The 16,127-nt window shown below is 48.2% G+C and overlaps 1 pseudogene; it reads right to left on the reverse strand.

Moving 5' to 3' along the window:
* Positions 1–5,721: 5,721 nt before the first annotated feature.
* LOC137089850 (uncharacterized) lies at positions 5,722–7,674 on the reverse strand (annotated as a pseudogene).
* Positions 7,675–16,127: the final 8,453 nt, after the last annotated feature.

Consider the following 16,127-nt stretch of genomic DNA (forward strand, 5'->3'; position numbering starts at 1 on the left):
GGGACAATACACACCTTCTTTACAGCAGTATGAATTTTATAAGAAGAAGAATACTTGCATTTCTTTTGGTTTCGTTTTGGCTTCTCGCTTGTGTGTGTGTGTAGGCTATATGTCTGCGTCTTAGGTAGTTCTCTCCGAGGTCGGGAGGTGACGTAGTTTTCCTTTAGCGGCGTTTCGGGTCTACCTCCTGAAGTAGCCCGTGGCTAGTAAGTTGATGGAACGAGGAACAAAGGATTGTTGAAGACCGGATTGTAGAAACGGAGTTTCTTGAAGAGGAGTTTCCAGAAGAGAAGAGGGAAGTCAAGAGGGGAAGAAGAGGGAAGATTGTGGTCTCCACTGATCTTTTAAGAGAATTAATCCACGCCCCCTTCTGGCTAATTCACCCAATCCAGAGGGTGAATTCGGTAGCGGGAAAAGTTCTCTTTGTCTCATTTTATGGCCTATTTTGCATGTTCCTGAGGTGTCGTAAAGGGGTGTTGATTTTGTATGGTTTTACTCCCAAGTCGGCTAAACATATTAATGATACATTTCACAATCCCATTTTGTGCATCATTGAGTAAGTCAAAGAAATAGGAATATTTAGATATCAAACACCTTATGGCTGGGAGATATTAAAACAGAGATACAATTTTACACAGGAATACAAGCATTTAAAATGAGCTTACATTGTTTCTATGCCATGACTGAGTAGGCCTGAGTCAAGGAGCATGCATATACACACCAAGCTACCTCGTATACAGTCTAGAATAGTCTTAATTAAAGCTTCATAAGGAATGTGTGTGTGTGAGAGTCCTTGTGTATTGACAGGAGCCTTGGCGCCTTTCGGTCTGGGGAATGAAAAAGGGGGGGGAAACAGGGTTCGAGTCGTGTGACCCGATCAGGGCCTGTGTTATTGGACGGGGTCGTAAAACTGCCGAAGTTGTCACTTCCCCCAGACTCTGTGGCGTGGCTCTTAATTTACATGCGGCTAAAAGCTACCCCCCCCCTTTTTACAATCAACACTGGGTTCCTCTTTGATCCTCATTGTAAGAGACCACAGACGCTACACTGTCGCGCGTAAAAGTCGATCATTCTTTACAGATGACGGTTTGTTTGGAGAGAAGACGAGACGGAGTTCTTTATTAAACTCATAAAAGACAATAGAATTACAGGAATACTGAATTCTAAACACAGAAATAGTACATTATCATGAATACCTTGAAGCAGATCTGACACACACACACACACATACACACACCTCATATCCGTGCCGCTTAAGTAACCTAAGGGGCTTTCCTTGCCATTAATGCTCGGACATTTGACACGTCTCCTTCCAATAAAAATAATGGCTAGTGCGGTGGATGGGATATACAAACCTACCAAGTGTTATCATTTTGAAATGACCTATCGCGTTTTAATTGCATAACTGCAGCTATGGAAACGCTGTCATTTCGCAATAGTTTTTTATCGACATTTAAGAAATATCGCAAAAGTTTTCCGCAAATCTCTAATGGAAAGCAAATCTCTAACGCAGCTATAGTCAAATGTGACCATAAACCTTATCTATTTTTCAAATAAATACATTTTATTAAATAAACTATATTTTAGTTTAGTAATATTTATTGAATATTTTGAGGAGATCTTTTGGTACTAAATACTATTTGTGCAATAATTATGGTCCATTAATGACCACTTAAAATATTTTTCTTCTAATATTTATGTTATTTATATTACAAGTAGTGTAGTAATTAAGGTTAAAATAGAGAATTCCAATGCAGAGGCAAATTTGAGTCATTTCGTGGCCAGAAAAATTATAATTTTAATTTGTGATGCCATTACCCACGAAGTGCCTGTATGACTCTTTAATAAATAATAGTCAAGTTGCTTAAAGTATTGCAGATCTTAACTGCTTACTTATTTGTAGGTTTTACATTGTAATACATGTTAGACATGGTCAAATACTAGATTTCTTTAAATGTGACATTTTAAACCGTTAACCCCCCGTTAAATAAAAGTTGTTGTTTTTCCTTTACTGCTAGTTATAGCATCAAATAAACATAAACAAACACCAGGGAGGGAATGTTGAAAGATACAGTATAACTAGGCAGGCAATAAAACAATGATTGTCGCAATATAATTTTAACTAGTTTGACCAAAAGTGGAAGGGAGCTACGCTAAACATTAATCATAAACTATGACAATTCTAAGTACCATTGCGTTTATGACTAATGCTATGACTTTAACTTTAATAAAAATCAATTAAAAATTATGCAAGTATTTATTTAGTACATTGCAAGAATGCACAGTATAAAACTAAAATGTTTAACTTGGCCTCACTCATGTGTAGCCTACATTAAAGGTCCCGTTCTTCGCATGTTTTCGAAGCTTTGATTATGTTTACAGTGTGCTATATAACATGAGTTCATGTTTCGCGTGTAAAAAAACACAGTATTTTTCACACAATTTACTTAAATGTACACCGCTGTTTTCTCTGTCCTAAAAACGGCCTGATGATTTCCTTGTTCTATGAAGTCCCTCCTTCAGAAACACGTAACGAGTTCTGATTGGGCCAGCACTTCCCGTGTTGTGATTGGACAGCAGCTTAGCGCACTTTGCCCGGAAAGGTCCCGTCTCTTACCATAACGGGGAAATGCAAACGCTGAATGCGCGCTTTTCTCCACGTGGGAGAGCAACAAGACCACGCCCCCTATTTTGTGTGTACTTGTGGGCGGAGGGTCAGTCAACAAACGGTTCTAGTGACGTCATTCCTGAAGGAAGTGCAGGGGTGTAGTTCAAACCGGCCGTTCGCTGTAGGCTTTGAAAGGGAACTTCTGTTAAATAAAATATCTCGCTTGGCATTGAACTTTGAGCTTTATAATTTTACAGGTATTATTTATGCTCTAACAGCAACATTACACACTAACTAAAGTTTAAAAGATGGAATCGAAAAGAACGGGACCTTTAAATAATAATGTACAGGCCTACTGGCCTGCAAAAACATTCAGAAATTGAAAAAAGTAATCAAATGTAAAATAACTAAATATTTAACTGTTTAAATGAAATAATAATTCTTATTAAACTTACAAAAGCTATTCAATCAAGCGCAGTGAGTGATGACCTTATTTTTGTTTGACATTAAACAGATAGCAGTAAAGATTACTGCCCCTTTAAGACCTAATGCAGGGATATGCGTCTTAAATAATAGTGATTTATCCTACCTGAGGTTCATCATTCGGTCTCCACTCTTCCTCATCACTGTCATCTACAGTTTGTCCACTGGGTTGCTGAAAAAACAAAACATTATGAAGTGGAATCTCAGTCATTATAAGCAGATATGAAGAGAAATAGAAAAAAAAAAGAAGCGATTTATCCTACCCGAGGTTCATCGTTCGGGCTCCACTCTTCCTCATCACTGTCATCTACAGCGTGTCCACTGGGTTGCTGAAAAAAACAAAACAAAATTATAAAGACAATAAAAACCCCGTCAATCGTAGCCAATCACATTCAGATCCATCGAATCTAAATTCTTTAGGAGATCAAGAAATTAACAAAGCTAAAGAAATAAAGAAATCAACAAAGCTGCTGTCATGTACGTGCTAATTAAATGGGTCAAAGAAAGTTAGTGTGGGCTTGGACAAATATGTAAAGGACCCAAAGAGGATTGGCTTGGTGGAACACGGAGCCGTGCGAGTAAAGCCACCAAAATGGGGCTGGAAAGCATTTCCTGCACAAATACTGTGTGTAAACGGTAGTTAAGGAAATCAATACATATTTAGCGCTAGAATGTTTATGATGCAGTAATACTACTAATAAAACCGGTTTATTATTGATTATTGTATACCGGTTGCCATGACAACAGTGAGACGCTGTTTAGTTAACGTTAGTGCTGATGGCCTCATCACAGGAGCGCGCTCAGAGTAACGGTCACTTTTTTGACTAAATAATACGGTTTATTTCTCGTGAAATACTCGCTCAGCGCATCAGTGCGCTCCAGGCATTCTAAAAACGCGGCGCTCTCATTGAAAACAATTGAAAACGCCAGCCAGCAGCGTTAAAACATGATTTGGTGGACACACGGCTTCACTATTCAGAAAAAATGATACTATGTGCTTTTGATTTGTTATTTTCCTCACTGTTTTTATGATATGTTCTGCTCAACTCTTATAAATACGTTTTGATTTAACAATAGGTTACTGTCGTAACCCCGGTTCTCTGAAACATCGAGTGGAGAGATCCACCTATGGGAAGGGCATCCGTACCTGACCTCTGCAGAAGCATCCAATTGCACCAAGTCTGACAAGACAGGCAGGAGCGCGCAGCCAATGCCCAGTAAGGCCCCACCCCTTACCAGCGGGCATATATGGGCTGCATACGCTACTGTACATCAGTAAGTATATTCGCTTCTCGTGCGGTAAGCGGGGCAACGCTGGTGGATCTCTCCACTCGATGTTTCAGAGAACCGGGGTTACGACAGTAACCTATTGTTCTCTTTCATCATCTCGTTTCGAGATCCACCTATGGGAGAGACATGGACAGCTCCCCGATTGCCCAATACACTCACAGTGAGGTCCTGTTAGCCAGAAAAAGACGGTCACCCCGAGGGGCGGTGCACGACGCGTCTCATAATCATGAACTCGCCACACCGACGCAACCGCGTAACTGCGGTGTGAAGCAGGACATGAAACATAGACTATGTGTGTCACACATAAAGAAGGCAGGGTTAGGAAGACCCCACCCCCAAGACCGAATGTGCTACTGAGGTTCTGGTGACATCCAGCCTGTAGTAACGCACAAACGTATGGGGAGAAGCCCAACTGGCCGCAGAACAGATATCCTGCAGTGATACTCCCCTGAACAGAGCCCAAGAGGCGGCCAAGCCCCTCGTGGAATGAGCTCTGATGTTCCCTGGGGGTTGCACTCCCTTTGATTCATATGCCAAGATTATAGCGTCCACAAGCCAATGTGAGAGGCGTTGTTTAGACAGGGGATCCCCTTTGCGAGGAGGAGCCCATGAAACGAAGAGTTGGTCACTCTTCCGGAACGCGCTGGTCCTAGACACATACGTTTGTAACGCACGGACTGGACACAGGGCATTTAGCCTCTGATCCTCCGCGGAGGAAAAGGGCGGAGGGTGAAAAGCAGATAGTTTCAACACCTCCGATGTGAACGCAGGGAAACATTTCGGCATGAATGCTGGATTAGGCTTGAGGAAAACCTTATCTCCACCCAGAGAGAAATTGATGCACGAGGGGTGGACCGAGAGTGCATGTAACTCACTGACACGTTTGGCTGACGCCAAGGCCAAGAGCAAGGCTGTTTTGAAGGACAGCAACTTAAGGGGAATATTCCCCAGAGGCTCAAAAGGGAATTGAGACAGAGCTTCCAGCACCATGGAGAGGTCCCATTCAGGGATCGTTCTCCTAATGACTGGCAAAGAGCGACGGGCGCCCTTCATAAATCTGCGGATTAGAGAATGCTGCCCAACCGTTGAGCCCTCAAAACCCACATGACAAGCAGAGATAGCTGCCAGATAGACCTTAATAGTGGAAAAAGACCTGCCCTTATCCATAAGGTCTTGGAGGAAACACAAGATATCAGCGACTGAGCACTGATATGACGTGAGACCCCGCCCATCACACCACTCATCGAACACCTGCCACTTACAGCCATACAAGGACCGTGTAGAAACGGCCCTGGCATTCTGTATAGTAGCCACCACGCGCGGGGGAAGCCCTAACGCGCTTAGGTTCGTCCTCTCACGGGCCAAGCCCAGAGAGCTACCCTGTCCGGGTGTGGGTGATAAATCTCCCCGTTCGCTTAAGACAATAGGTCTATGCGGAGGGGGAGGCACCACGGCTGGGCATACAACAGAGGGATTATCTCTGCCAGCCACGGCGCTTTGGGCCACCTGGGTGCTATCAGGATGAGAGAAAACCCCCCCTCTCTCGCCCTGGCCAGTGTGAGAATTATCAGGCACAGGGGAGGAAAGGCATACAGCAGCACTCTGGGCCACGGGTGGGCCAGTGTGTCCACCTCGAGGGGCGCGTCCAAGTCCTTTAGCGAGAAGAACATAGGACAATGGCTGTTTTCGCGCGAGGCGAACAGATCTACGGGCGCCCGTAGTCTCATCCATATCATGTCTACTATCTGAGGGTGGAGGTGCCAATCTCCGAAGAGCGGGTTCCCCCTCGATAGAAGATCCGTGCCTCTGTTCAGAATTCCCGGAACATGAGTCGCGCGTAACGACAGGAAAACTCGCCCGCTCCATACCAAACGCTTGTAAGCTAGGGCATGAAGCTTCGGCGAGCGCGCGCCGCCTTGACGATTGATAGCCACTGTCGTGGTATCGTCGCAGCGTACGAGCACATGATGTCCCTGCAGACGAGGCAGAAAATGATTCAGAGCCTTCTAATTGGTTAGAAGCTCTAAATAATCTATGTGCTCTGAACGTAGTTTGCTCGGCCGCAAACCGTTCACAGTTCTGCCCTCCTGGGTGGCACCCCAGCCTGTTAGGGACGCGTCCGTCGTCACGACTTTCCGCAACATGACAGTCCCCAGAGGGGTACCCTGTGCGTAAAAGTCCGCGCTCTTCCAGTGGCGCAGAGCTGCAGCGCAGGTGCGCGTCACTGTTACAGAGCGGCAAAGATCGTGTAACGGGCTGAAATGTAGTGACAAAACCCATTTCATGAACGCCCTCATCCTCAGGGGTCCTAGTGGCAAAAACTGGATAGCTAAAGCCATAAGACCCTGTAGCCTGAGACATGTGCGATATCGCCCCCTCGCCCCCTCTCTGAACTGTGACAGACAGTTCGTCAGAGAGAGAACGCACTCTTGAGAGAGACGCGCTCGCATGGAGACTGAGTTGAGCTCCATGCCCTGGAAGATCACCCTCTGACTGGGTGTAAAGTTGCTCTTGTTCACATTCACCCTGAAGTCCAGAGATCGGGTGTGCGCGAGCACACGGGAGGTGTCCTGCAACACCTTTTCCCTCGAATCAGCTATGATGAGCCAATCGCATATGTATGTCAGGATCCGTAGACCAGACATTCTTAGGGGAGTGAAACCCGCTTCCACACGCAAACAGAAAGTTCGGGGGCTTAATTTTTGCCCGAACGGAAGCACCGTGAGTTCGTAACAAATGCCTTGATAGGCGAAACGAAGAAACTTCCGGTGTGGTGGATAAATGCTTATGTGGAGAAAAGCATCTCTCAGATCGACCGATGTGAACCAGTCGTTCCGTTTCATGACACGGGCGAGCGAACCAAGGGTTAACATTATGAATCTGTATTTCCTCAAATGTTTGTTCAACACCCTGGGGTCCAGAATAGGACGGAGGGAACCGTCCTTCTTTGGGACCAGGAAATAACGGGAAAAGAAACCCTGGTTTATCAGATTGTGGGGAACCACCTGAATCACACCTTGGTTTAGAAGAGAGGAGATTTCCTCCTTCAGGACGTGGGCCGTGCTTTCCTCTGTGTGAGAAAAGAGAACGCTGCTGAAACGTGGATGTTTCATAGCAATCTGCAGACGATAGCCCTGTAATATCATGCGTAATACAATAAGCCAGGCTGACACACAGCTCGTGTGAATGCTCGTCCGGGCCGTGCTGGCTTCGAGCATGCCTAGCTGGCTTATTTGTGATGCAATGGCGCCCTCTAGTGGAGAAACTAGGGACGACACGTGCAGGTTCACCATTACGAGAGAAAGGGTATTTCCCTACATTGAGAGGGTATCTCGCTGTGACAAATTCATTTGATTCGTTAGATTTATTGTGTTTTTTGTGTTTCTGTGTGTGTTGTGTTTTCTGGGAAACACTGGGGCCGAAGCCTTTATTATTTGGGTGAGGGGAACACAGTATGTGCGGTGTGGTTACACTGCTTTTGAACTTTTCCTCACGACAATCCCCTTGAACAGGGGGGAACACACATCGTCCACTAAACACATGGGCTGGGCAGCCACGGGAGGGGGACACCCTACAGCAGGAACCTTCCGTCCTTTGGACAGGGGTTCTGGGGCAGGAAGAAAGCCCAGAAAACTTCTTTCGAGGCTTTTCCTTGACCTGATTAAAATTACGTCCCGGGACCGGGGGGTTAGGCAAACGCACAGGGGGCGCCTGGCGTGGGACCGTCTTCCTGGGAAGATACAATATGAAGGCCTCGTGCTCCTTCTTGTCGTCGCATCGTTGTTGCATCATAGCAACTACCGGGGCGCCTGCGATACGTTTCTTTTCGCTATCCGGGAGACCAGAGAGGTTGAGCCAGAGCGAGCGCTCTCCTACCACGGAAAGCGCCATAGAGCGCCCGCAGGTTTGGACGACCTGACGAGCATTACGGAGAACGAGGTTGTTAACCGTGATGATCTCCTTCCACAGTGCAGGAGAGGGAGAAGATCCCTTATCTAACTGCTGGCCCAGATCGTCCAGGATCTCCGCTTGGTAAGCGGAAAGGAGGGAGGAGACATTCAGAGTCCTAACAGCCAAGGCCGAGGATTTATAAACGGCCTGGTGCACCGAGGCAGAAAAACGGTCCATCCTGTTAGGAAGGACCGGCTTCGGGGGGGCGGGCAGCCCTCCCTGGACTGGGTTGAGGTGTCTGGCAATGGAGGGCTCAATGGCAGGCGGTTCGCCCATGCCGCGAGCCGCCATATCTTTAACCTCCAGCCCCGCGAGACCGTGTTTAAGATCGAGCGGGTCGTTCCAGTAGTGCCTCATGTGCTTAGCGCACGCTGGAAGAACGGGAAAGAGTTCTTTCCTCGGGCCGGGGGGGGGGGCTCCCAACACTTTACCGTCATAAATATCCCTCTCCTGGTCGGTGGCGCTCTGTGGAGCCGGCCATTTAATGTTGAGACGAGCGGCCGCTCGCTCACACACATCCAGGAGGATGGATTGAGGCAAGGCCGCGGGGGCGCTAGCCTGGGGAATAACAGAGGGCGGGATGGCCTCCTCGTCCTCCGAAATTTCAAGAAGGCCCGCGTCGTCGTAATCACCGGACCCGGCAAGATCGTAGGCGAGCGGGAGGTTACCCATGAAGATGTCCTCTTCGGGGAACTCAGGATTGGGCTGGTCAGCCAAAACAAGAGCCGTCGCGCCCCGGGAGGTCCCCGGTAGCGCGCTATCGTCACCGTGTTCCATATCCGAGTACAAGTCGAGCTCGCCACACTGAGTAGCGGCAACTTTAAGGCGGTGTCGCAGGAGTTTCTTAGGCAGTACCAGGCAGTAACTGCAGTTCTCCGGGTTCTCTATTGCCTCCTCTGCGTGCTTGAGGCCCAAGCAGACCACACAGAAAGGGTGAAAATCCTTAGCGGCGATAAGAGACCCACACGCGGCCGGGCAGGCCCGTAATAGGCTAGACACAGAAGGAGAAGACTGAGAGAGCGACATACCCGCGAAAAACTCGGAAAGGTCCGTGGCGGCAGCCGTGGAACAGGAAGACGGACGAGAGCGCGAGCGGCTCCGAATGCAGACACAGAATGTGGCAGAATAGAACTGTCACGCCCGGTGGAGGCTGATCTGGCGATATTTCCTCCTGCAGACAATAAGTGAGCAGCGCAAATCTAACCGAACTGTGTCAGTGCAGAGATCGCGAGAAGCGAATGACAACTGATGTACAGTAGCGTATGCAGCCCATATATGCCCGCTGGTAAGGGGTGGGGCCTTACTGGGCATTGGCTGCGCGCTCCTGCCTGTCTTGTCAGACTTGGTGCAATTGGATGCTTCTGCAGAGGTCAGGTACGGATGCCCTTCCCATAGGTGGATCTCGAAACGAGATGATGAAAGAGAACACAGAGAACCTTGGGGAAATAAAAAAGACTGAACATCACTGGATAGAGTCGCACAAAATGGCGACCTCATCAAAAACAAAGGTTACTTGTGTTACACTATCATTGAGAGATATCACCCCTACAGTAAACAGTTTTCATTTCAGGGTGAACCATCCCTATTATATTCTGTCTTATATTCTGTCTTCTCTTACCCTTTGAAATGCACTTGCTGTTTTTTCAGACTACAACTGACAAGGAGGAAGATAGGATTACTCACTCTGATGAAGAGGATGAAACTCAACATCAGGTGCAGATATGTTGTCCATACACATGTTCATCTAGTCTCTTCCTTTTGAATGACCTTTTATTTGACTTAAAGGTGCACTATGTAGTATTTTTGTAGTAAAATATCCATAAACCACCAGGACAGTGTTATATATTTTGTTCAGTTGAGTACATACAATATCTCAAATGTTTCCAACTATTTGTACACTGTGAGAAAATTGCGATTTTAACCGAGGTACAGGGACGTGTGAATAGGAGTGAAGGAGTCGCCAGTCAATGGCATCATATCCGCATTACCCTCAGTTTCCGCTCGGTTGCCGTAGAAACCACGGCAGCATATAGTGTCGTGGACAAATGCGGACGGTGTAGCGTCTATCAAGCAACTACCGGTAATTTGTTTCGCGCAGTCGTTATGGAACATAATTATTCTTTGCCGTTTGCAGCTGATTCTTTCGACAAAGACAAGTCCCATAAACGTAAACGTCAACGTACGGGTCAACCAAATGACCCAAGACGATTTTGGGACAAGAAGAGAAATAAAACCAGGATCAACATCGGTGTGGCATTTTCAAAATGGAGAGAACTTCGCGAAAAACTTCAACTAGACAGAGATCTTGCATGTGTTTTAATAGACAGGTGAGTAATTGGTTCAATTTCTTTACTGACAGAAAACAGTGCGTTGTTTGAAAGACTTATTGTCTATGCATATGATGTTAAAAACATGGTGAGGTCATGTTTACTGTGTATATTTCAAGCCATTTTAAGAACTGGTAAATGTAAAATTGTTTTTGATACTGTAGCTTTAGTGTTTTTTTGTTTTTTACCAAAAAGGAGGACCTTCCACATCCACTCCTTGCAAGAGACTTGGAATGCCTCTTCAAACCCTCTCTACCATAGGATCGTCCAGTGAATCACCATCAGATAGGTAACGTTAGGCATTACCAATTGTGTTTTATGTATTTTCTCAAAGATGATGCATATAATTACATTGGATAAATTGCTAAATTATGCTTTACAGAGATCTGTGTTCCCTTTCGAGAGAGGTTCCTCGTATTACGTATGGGAAAAACTCCTTTTCTCGAGAATGTGAAGCAAAACTTTTAATAAAGGTATCTATGTAAAGCGCAGTGAGCTGCACGGCCATAGCCCAGCGCGAGGAGCGCTCTGATTGGCCGGGCTGCGGCAACTGCAGGAACCTATGGTGAGGCGGCTGAGAGGAACGAACCAATGGGGGGCGTTCCAGAAGCCCGCCGAAAAAGGTGCTTATATTTGCATACAGGAGGCTATATAAGACCCTAATTCGCCATAGGTGTCAGATTTTATCTCCTTCAGCGATACCTTCGCTGGTCTCCGGAAGAAGCACCGCCGTTGAAAAGGCACCAGCGGAACCTGCAGCTGAGGACGACGGACTCCCTCTCCGCCTTCTCTGCCGTTCCAGCTACGCCATCCGGCGTTATATATCCTTTAAACTGTGTCTATGTTGAGTGTTATATGTGTTTGTGTGTGTGTTGCCGCTGCAACGCCACTTCTAGAGCTTACAGGCTTGTTCTACTCGAGGACTCTCTCGTTCCGCCGCGTCGTTAAGCGCCGCGGAAAGACGGAGCTCTTCTCACTCTCCCTCTGCTCTCGTCCCGTCGCGCTGAATAGCGCCGCGGAAAGAGAGAATGTTAGAGGACATGAGCACACTCAAGCCGAAGCTCTCTTCACTCTGCCGCCGCCGCGGCTCTTCTTCCGCCGCTGCCACAGAGTTGTTCCCACTCTTCTCTCATTCTGTCGCGCTACAGCCGCGGACAGAGAATACTAGAGTGAATAGGCGAACTCGAGCCTAAGCTCTCGTCACTATACCGTCGCGCTGAGGAGGCGCCGCGGACAGACGGAGTTTTTCCTCAGTCTTCCTCTTCTCTAGTTCAGTCGCGATATCGCCGCGGACAGAGAATACTAGAGTGAATAAACAAACTCGAGCCGAAGCTCTCGCCGTGCTAGAAGCGCCGCGGACAGAGTTTTTCCTCACGCTTCCAATTCTCTCGTCCTGTCGCTCTATCGCCGCGGACAGAGAATACTAGAGTGAATAAACAAACTCGAGCCGAAGCTCTCGCCGTGCTAGAAGCGCCGCGGACAGAGTTTTACCTCACGCTTCCAATTCTCTCGTCCTGTCGCTCTATCGCCGCGGACAGAGAATACTAGAGTGAATAAACAAACTCGAGCCGAAGCTCTCGCCGTGCTAGAAGCGCCGCGGACAGAGTTTTACCTCACGCTTCCAATTCTCTCGTCCTGCCGCTCTATCGCCGCGGACAGAGAATACTAGAGTGAATAAACAAACTCGAGCCGAAGCTCTCGCCGTGCTAGAAGCGCCGCGGACAGAGTTTTACCTCACGCTTCCAATTCTCTCGTCCTGTCGCTCTATCGCCGCGGACAGAGAATACTAGAGTGAATTAACTAACTCGAGCCGAAGCTCTCGCCGTGCTAGAAGCGCCGCGGACAGAGTTTTTCCTCACGCTTCCAATTCTCGTTCTGTCGCGATATCGCCGCGGACAGAGAATACTAGAGTGAATAAACAAACTCGAGCCGAAGCTCTCGCCGTGCTAGAAGCGCCGCGGACAGAGTTTTACCTCACGCTTCCAATTCTCTCGTCCTGTCGCTCTATCGCCGCGGACAGAGAATACTAGAGTGAATAAACTAACTCGAGCCGAAGCTCTCGCCGTGCTAGAAGCGCCGCGGACAGAGTTTTTCCTCACGCTTCCAATTCTCATTCAGTCGCGCTGTCGCCGTGGACAGAGAATACTAGAGTGAATAAACAAACTCGAGCCGAAGCTCTCGCCGTGCTCATTCTACCGCCGCCGTGCTGAAGCGCTGCGGACAGAGAATACTAGAGTAAGTTAGACGAGCGAGCTCGGGCTGTTGGGTATGTCAAGAACAATGTCGCTGCAGCGCGCGCTTACTGCCAAGGAAGTTGTAATGGCTGCCTTGTCATGATAGCGCGCGCCCCTTCCACAGCGCGTTGCTGACTAGAGCGCGGCTTACGTCATAGCACGCGCTCACTGTCAGAGCATAAGGGCGTCGGAAAATGGCTGCCAAGCTAAGCCCTTTTTTCACTCTATCACTTCCAGTCCCCTTTATTCAGGCGGCTGGAAAGGTTTTTACACTGTAGACAAAGTGTCCACTACACAGTGTGCACCCCTACATAAGCACTGTTAATTCAGCCTCACAAAATCACAAATAAATCCCGCCGCGGCCGGATTACACCATATAAAGTCAACTAGCCTTATTGCAGTCAACTAGCCTGTGGTCAAACACGCTTGTCTGCATGCGTGCTTTCAGTCTAGACTAGAGCATAACGGCATTGTGGAATGGCTCACATACCACCCGCACTTCCTTACATTCTCCCAGTTCCCTTAAGTTAAGTGACTGGAGATGAAATATTGCAGTCAACTAGCCTGTGTTAAACACGCTCGTCTGCACACTAATGCTGTGTGCGTTTACCCCTGTGGATTTGCTCACTGGTTTGCACCGTGGGTATTCTACGTAGGTTGTGCGCCACTGCACATTGTTTACACTACACACAAAAGAGCTTTCTATGTAGGAAATGTGCCCACTTTACAGTCTGCACTCCTGCACCCAAGCACTTTTCACAAAGTTCACTCTCGCACACACAATATAAATGTGAGGCGTGCGCCCACTGCAAAGCCTGCACCGCCAAAACTAACACTATCCCCACAGTGTTAAAAGGCAGTGTTACAGCACAAGCAACCCGGCTAACAGGCCCCTATTACTAAGCGGCCAGCCCCCGAATCTAATTCAACCCCTGGCTTTACGAGCCCAGGCCTGGCAGGCCATTCCTGGTATATAATATTGGGTGTTGAACATATAAAACGAGGTTCTCGCTACAGTTTTGCTCGCAGACCCCGCGATTCAAGCCGTGGTCGAGCCCTCTGTAAGAAGCAGTGTCAGTCACGTGCTTCTCGCTGAGGCATTGAGACTGTTAAAGGAGAGAGCGGCGAAAACAGTACACCCGACGCTAGCGAGTCAGGTTTTTACTGTCGCTAATTCCTCATGCCGAAAATGGGTGGCGGTCTCAGGCCCATTTTCCAGGCATCTGAACAAAGCACTTATGACACGCTCGTTTCAAGGTGCTGACGGTGAAACAAATCCTCGCGCACATTCGCCCCGGGGATTGGGTTTTCTCAATAGATCTGAAAAACGCATACTTCACGTTACGATAACCCCCCACCCCCACTACAGGCCATTCTTGAGATTCGCCTTCGAGGGGCAGGCTTATCAGTACAGTCATTGTCATAGACTCAAGACTTACGGCATAAGAACCACCACGTCTGATAATGTACATAAAATCGCTAGGGCAGCCGAGATCAGACTCTGTTCACTGCATGGCTAAGCATCTCCTTTTATGGGCAGAGCACAATCTGAGCTCCCTAAGGGCGGCTTAAGTGCCAGGTATTCTGAATCAGGGTCCGGACATGTTATCCAGAGGACCCATGTCCCCAGGGGGATGGTCCCTTTACCCGCAAACAATTCAGCTCGCACAGCACACGCTGCCCAATATTTTTTCTGCAAACGCAGGGATGCCCTGGCCCATGTTGGCCCAGACTCCCTCTATATGTTCCCTCCGATCGCGATCCAGCTGCAGCCTGTGCTTTTTAATAGCCCCACTTTGGAAGAACCGCACATGGTTCTCCATACTGTTTCAGCTGTCAGACACAGCCCCATGCCTATTCTGCCAATGAAAGGGAAGGTCTGGCATCCCAATCCCGAGCTGTGGGCCCTCCACGTATGGCCCATCAACGGTATCCGGGAACCTCTCTGACAAGTTATGAACACTATTTCGGAAGCTAGAGCCCCTGCTATCTGGCAGCTCTGCTTTGAAGTGGTCAGTGGTTTTCTAACCAATGTGCTACGCGAAACATCGACGCACACTCATGCGAACTGGCGGAACCGCTCGCTTTCTCCAAGAGCTAATGGATGCGGGTCGTCCCCCCTCCATACTCGGGGTGTGTGTCTCCGCCATAGCAGCTAGCCACGCTCCGATCGCGGCACATTCACTAGGGAAAAGTGATCTTATTGTGTGTTTTCTTAAAGGGGCCAGGAGATTCAGCCCGCCTTGCCCCTACCTCGGTCCCTATTTGGGACCTCGCCATGGTTTTGGAGGCCGTGAAGGGTTCCCCCTCCTAACCACTTCAGAACACGAGCTTGAAGCACATATCACTCAAAACCGTTTTTCTGCTGGCTGTGGCCTCGGTTAACCGAGTGGGTGGCTTACCTGCACTCTCCGTGAGCCCTTCCTGTCTTGAGTTTGGGTCCAGCAACTTCAAGGTTGTGCTCAAACCGAGGCATGGTTTTATGCTGAAAGTGCTATCAACCCCTTCAGTATGCAGGTCTTTGCACTGCTTAACCCGCGTCTCAGAGAGAATAAGACGCAAACCTATTCTGCCCAGTCAGAGCATTGAGATTGTATCTAGAGCGCTCCGCCCCCTTCAGGCAGTCGGATCAGCTCTTCATTGCTTCGGTGGCCGCACTAAAGTTTGTGCTGTCATGAAACAGTCTCTCACACTGGATAGTGGATGCAGTCCCACTAGCATATAGGTCCAGGACCTAACCTGTCCTACAGGCATTTAAGCCCACTCCTCTAGAGGCATGGCCTCATCTTGGGCTTGGTCGTGTGACATTTCTTTGGAAGATATCTGTGCGGCGGCAGGCTGGGCCTCTCCGTCCACTTTTATCAGATTCTACAAGTTGGAGGTTCCAGCTCTACAAGCAGGGCTTCTCTCCATCTAGGCTCTATCTTGACCCTGGCAAACAGATTGCCTTACATTTTGGCCTGTACACATTAGTCCTTAAGCACTATTCATTCATCATAAGATCCGACTATGTCCGATCAGCTGTTCAAACGAACCGACTCTTCCGGTTCTTCATTCCTCTTATAAGCCGCCTCTGTCGGTGTCTCGGGGGTTTATAACATGTGCTTTGGGTATACTGGGTCAGTCAGCACACACGGCGCTTTACATTGTGTTCCCATACGTAATACGAGGAACCTCTCTCGAAAGGGAACGTACTCGGTTACTTTCGTAACCTCGGTTCCCTGAGAGAGAGGA

Source organism: Pseudorasbora parva, chromosome 9, assembly GCF_024679245.1.
Source record: "Pseudorasbora parva isolate DD20220531a chromosome 9, ASM2467924v1, whole genome shotgun sequence".
Lineage (NCBI taxonomy): Eukaryota > Metazoa > Chordata > Actinopteri > Cypriniformes > Gobionidae > Pseudorasbora > Pseudorasbora parva.